This window comes from Apodemus sylvaticus, chromosome 5 (assembly GCF_947179515.1).
Source record: "Apodemus sylvaticus chromosome 5, mApoSyl1.1, whole genome shotgun sequence".
Lineage (NCBI taxonomy): Eukaryota > Metazoa > Chordata > Mammalia > Rodentia > Muridae > Apodemus > Apodemus sylvaticus.
In genome coordinates, this window is record NC_067476.1 from 69,236,446 (window position 1) to 69,242,577 (window position 6,132).

Sequence of the window (6,132 nt, forward strand, 5' to 3'; positions counted from 1 at the left end):
TTCACATGTAGCTGCTGGCAGACTATAGCATCTATGATTCTTGTATTCCTTCCAAGGTTTTCTATCTCCAAAGATGACTCACTTTGTGATATCTTTATTGTTTCTACTTCCAGTTTTAGATCCTTGATGGTTTTGTTCAATTCGTTCACTGTTTGTGCTTTCATGTAATACTTTAAGGGATTTTTGTGTTTCTTTTTTAAGGGCTTCTGCCTGTTGACCCATGATCTCCTGTATTTCTTTAAGGAATTTTTGTTTCCTTTTTAAGTCTTTTACCTGTTGACTGATGTTTTCCTGTATTTCTTTAAGGGAGCTATTTAAGACTTGAAGCCTTCTATCAGCTTCATGAGATATGATTTTAAATCCAACTCTTGCTTTTCCAGTGTCTTGGGGTATCTGGGACTTGCTGTGGTGGGAGAACTGGGTTCTGAAGTTGCCATGTGGCCTTAGTTTCTGTTAGTAGGGTTCTTGTGCTTGTCTTTTGCCATCTGGTTATCTCTGGTGCAAGTTGGTATTGTTGTCTCTGGCTGGAGTTTGTTCCTCCTGTAGGACTGTAAGCCTGTGTCCTTAATCTTCTGAGCTCAGAAATGATAGCACTGCCAGTATATCACTCTTTCCTGGAGGGCTATGCACACAGAAGGCTGTGGAGACACCCAGCTCCCTGGTGTCAATGGTGGCAGGAAGCATCTCTTTTTTTATTATTAGATGTATTCTTTATTTACATTTCAAATGATTTCCCCTTTCCTGGTCCCCCACCCTGAAAATCCCATAAGCCATATCACCTCCCCCTGTTCCCCTATCAGCCCTTCCTGCTTACCTGTCCGGGTATTCCCCTACACTGGGGAATAGAGCCTTTCCAGAACCAAGGGCCTCTCCTCCTTTTGATGACCAACAATGCTATCCTCTACTGCCTATGTGTCAGGGGTAACTGCCTATACATTATTGTATATTTGGCCTTCATTAGAACATGATCAATCTACTAGGTACTAAAAACTTAATGAAAAGTGAATCGTTTTCTCTCCCAGAACATAGACATTTAAATTTTTTCTATTATTTTATTGGATTTTTCTTAATTTACATTTCAGGTGTTATCCCTTTCCCAGTTCCCTGTATGGAAACCCCCTATGCATCCCCCTCCCCCAGCTTCTATGAGGGTGCTCCCCTAACCACCCACTCACTCCTGAATCCCCACAAAAGACTAAGACAAATAAAATGTTTTTTCAAGAAGATTCATTCATATCAGTAGTGCAATGAAAACCTAGTTAACAAAATTACTCTCAAAAAATGATAATTTGGATGAATGACTTAAATAAAATTGAAGAAAAGAATGAAAGAGGTTAATATGTAACTATGAAGAAAGATTTAGCAAAAAGAAGCTCAAAAATATAAACAACATATTTTTTTGAAATCAACTCATGAGATTTTAAACAATAAAGACTATTATCTCATTGATAAAGCAAAGTACATGCAGTTTGTGTTTACTAATGATTAAAAAATTAGTAAACTTATGACATCAATGGTACTTTTTATAAGTAGAAACTTTTGTCTATAATTAGTATAAGAGAAGCTACAATGAAATAAACTCTTTTAGAAAACTGAAAGCAGGATTGATGATCTTCCCCAGGGAAGAACACATGAGCAATGTATTGGCAAGTGCCAAATTATCAATACTTTGAAAACATACATACAAGTGTATTATACAAACTAAAATTTTATGTTCAAGAATATGCACATATGTCTATGTAGGTAGGTAATGACAACTACTGAAAAATCAGGCCATGAATTTGATGGGGGGTATGGAGACTTAAATGAGAGTTTGGAGGTCAGATTGTGAAGAGAATAATGGAGCTTTAATCTCAAAAGTAACACAATATGAAATGACTATACATTGGTGATAGTAAGCGTTTCAACATGTAGTTCCTTAAGACAGCATTTTCATAAAATGAATCTACATCATTAATTTACATAATATATAATATCATGTATCTGTTTCATATAGCACTCCAAGTATAAAGTAAGAATTAATTGTGAGAACTTGAATGTTGATGCCATAAAAGAGTCCAAAGTCAACTATAGGGTAGCATTGTGATATTGTTATGAGGAGATATTAATTTCTTTTTCATTCTTATTTACCTAATTCTGACTGAAGAGATTTTTGAAATGTTAAGTTTCCTTAGCTATTCAATGAGAGTGAATCAGAGTGCAGAACATTTACATAAAACTATAGAAAATCCAATCCAAATGACATAATTTGCAATTCATTATGAGATTGAAAACATAACCACATATTTATTAAAAACTAACATTTGATTGATAGTATATATGAAAAATGGTCTTTTTAGAATATGAATGAATACATGTTAAATTAATGCATTCTAATTATATTTTTTATTTGTTTGTTTGTTTTTTGTTTCCTCAAGACAGGGTTTCTCTGTATAGCCTTGGATGTCCTAGAACTTACTCTAGACAAGGCTAGCCTAGAACTCAGAAATCTGCCTGCCTCTGCCTCCCAAGTTCTGGGATTAAAGGCGTGCAGCAACACTGCCCAGCTCTAATTGTATTATATTGACTGAGAGTGTAATTTTGAGCTGATGAGCCTCTTGACTGTCTCTTTTACATCTTTGTTCCTTAGGCTGTAGATGAGGGCATTCAGCATGGGAATCAGGACTCTATAGAGCACAGTTCCTACTTTGATGAGGAGCTTTGAGCTATTTGCATTGGGTACACAGTAGAGAAAGATAATAATCCCATGAAAGATGCTGATAGCAGTAAGTTGTGAAGTACATGTGGAGAAGGCTTTTCGGAGTCCACCTTTAGAAGGCATCTTGATGATTGTGACAGCTATGAAGACATAGGATGCCATACTGATAAGAAGGCTACTACCCTCACTTAATATGGAAATCACTAAGCATGCTATCTAGCTGAAGGATGGGTCAGAACAGGATACAGAGATGATGGCTGAGTACTCACAGCCAACGTGATTGATGATACCAAGTTCACAATAAGACAGCTCTAAGAGAGTGTATGTGATTATCACAGCACACAGACCTTCCCATATATAATTTCCAGCTACTAGAAGAGCACACAATTGATGAGATATAGCAACAGTATAAAGGGGGGGGGTTGCAAACAGCCACAAACCTGTCATAGGCCATCACTGCTAACATGAACATCTCTGTAATAGCACATGCACAGCCAAAGAAAAACTGTGACATACATCCTTTTAAAGAAATAGTTCTATGTTCCACAATCAAGATCTCTTACAACTTGGGTGTAAATACACTAGCATAACATATATCCAAAATGAAAGATGGCTCAGAAAAAAAATACATGGGTATATGAAGCTTAGGGTTGATCCTTCTAACCACAGTTATGGTTACATTTTCTACCAGAGTGACTGTGTAAATGGTCATTATCATAAGAAAGAGGGGTGGCTGGAAGTGTGGGTATTCTGAGAAGTCTACCAGAATTAATGTGGTTAGAGAAATTTGGTTTATCATTGCATGACATACCATATACAAAAAAAAAAAATGAAGAACAGAAAATAAAGGAAGGAATTTACTTAGTAAGACTCAGCAGAGTTGAATAGTAGATGCATAGATAAAGCTTGAAGGCAGATGATGGTTGTGTCTTCATAAATGTTCTTCTTCAGTTAAGATTTTTCACGTCAAACCTTTCATGACTCTGCAAGCTAGATCGGTTCTTTGATCCTATATTTTTCTCATCTAGAATAAAAATAATTAACTATATAAATTACATATAGCTATCCCACACCCTCATAGAACCTGGAGGAGGGGGGATCAGATGGGGGGTTTTTAGTAAAGGGGGAATAGAGAAAGGGCATAACATTTGAAATGTAAATAAATAAAATATCCAATAAAAAAGAAATAAAGAAAAACAGAGAAGAATGAAGCAAAAAAAAAAAAATCTAACAGGAAATTGGAGTATGCTTTTAGAATGAGTCTAGTTAATGTGATTCTGAATCTAATATAAAGCAGTAGTCAAATTGCTCAAGAGACATTGGAGGGACCCAAGGCTCCAGCTACATATGTAGCAGAATATGACCATTTCAAATATCAATGAAAGGAGAGATCATTGGTGCTGTGAAGGGTTAATTCCCCAGAATAGGGGAATGCAAGTCAGGAAATTGGGGGGGTATGAAAGAGCACTGGGAGGGGTGATGGGGTAGGGTATGTTTGGAAGGGTAACAAGGAAAGGGGAACAAAGCTGGCTTGGCTTCACAGTGCTAGAAGGCTCCATCTAAACTGACAGGAAGAAAAGTCATCAGGGTTCCTACATGTGTTTTACCATTTGAAATGTAAATAATTCAAATATCTAATAAAAACAACCAAACAAATAACAACAAAGAAAGACAAAAAAACAGAGAATATTTTATTCAAAAGGCACGAACATAAAGCACAAGCAACTCAAAGGACAACATCAGAGATACCTCAGCCATCTTACTGCTTATGGATTACTGCTCTGTTAGTATTCTACATGGTTAATGACTGTTCTTTTTCAAAAGTGACTAAGAGATGCATGTCTATGTGCTATACCAGCATGCTGAGTATTATATTATATGAGGCAGAAATGATCTATAATTTTCTATATTATAATGAGCTTCCCAAATAAAAATTTCTATAAGAAAATATACTGAAAAAGCTACACTAAAATATTGGCAAATATTTTTATGATTACCTATAAAATATATTTTTTATTAACAGATCAGATAAACAAACTATACTGTGAAATATAATTTACATGGCTATATTTTAACCAATATAAGAGGGAAAGAAGATTAGTATAGTGGTGGATATTTCAACCCCAATAGTGTCAATGCAAAGATAAAGTGCAGCCTGATCTTGCTGTGAAAATAGCTTGCTGTGATGAGATGCTATCCCAAACAGGAAAAACAGAAAACATGATGGGAATTATGTTTTATTTATGTTCAAATAAAAAAAAATTAGTGTCCTTTAGGTACTAATTGAAAGTTGACCCTGACGTGCTGAAAAATAAACCTCTTGCTTTTTCACACACACACACACACACACACACACACACACACACACACACACACACACACACACACACACATCTGATGTAAAAATAGTCCTTATAAAGATGCATATAAAAACTTTCTGCATAGTCAGCATTCCTTTTTAATAGGTCTCAAGGTCTCAAGATAGAACTTCAAATGAATTTCCTTAACTTATACAAATCAACTAAAAATCCACAGAAATTTTGAAATGTAAATTGTAATAAAATATTCCTCTGCATAATGCTCAAGCATTTTAATGAAAATTATTACACAAAACATTTAATTCAAATAGTAAGCAAAGCAGTCTATAATATTATTCACAGTATACTAGCATGATAATAAATATTGGAATGAACAGCCTTCCACCAACCATTGTATGTGTATATATTTCTGTAGGGTAATATATGCACAGTTGAGTGCCAGTCCCCTCATAGACCAAAAGGAATTTGTACTGGAGTTGTAGATAGACAGACAGTAAATTTGTCTTTTGATTTTGTTTGTGTGCTGGTTGTTTTGGTTTTTATTTATTAATCATTTTATTTCTTACATTTCAAATGTTATCTCCCTTCCTGGTATACACACCAGGAATAGTTCATGCCATCTCCATCCACTTTGCCTCTAAGTGAGTGCTCTCGCACCTACCCAGCTCTACCATCCCACCCCTCAGGCATCTCCCTTTTCTAGAGAATCAAGCCTCAACAGGATTAAATGACTCACCTCTCACAAATGTTAGATAAGTCAGTCCTTGGCTACATATGTAGCAGGAATCATAGATGGGCCCATGTATACTCTTTGGTTGGTGGTTTATTCCCTGGGAGCTGTAAGGTGTATGTATGATTCCTTGATACTGTTGTTCTTCCTATTGAGTTGCAATCTCCTTTATCTTCTTCAGCCCTTCCTCTACATCTTCCAATGGGCTCCCTGGCCTAAGTCAAATGGTTGGCTGTAGTATCTGTATACCATTTAGTCAGGTGCTCAGAGAGCTCCTCAGATGACAGCCATAATAGGCTCCTGTCTGCAAGAATATCTTGGTGTCACCAACAGTGTCAAGTTTGGTGTCTGCAGATGGAATGTGTCACAACATGGGGTGACCGCTG

General features: G+C 36.0%; 1 pseudogene; it reads right to left on the reverse strand.

Annotated features, from left to right (window-relative positions):
* Positions 1 to 2,557: 2,557 nt before the first annotated feature.
* LOC127684338 (olfactory receptor 1165-like) lies at positions 2,558 to 3,503 on the reverse strand (annotated as a pseudogene).
* Positions 3,504 to 6,132: the final 2,629 nt, after the last annotated feature.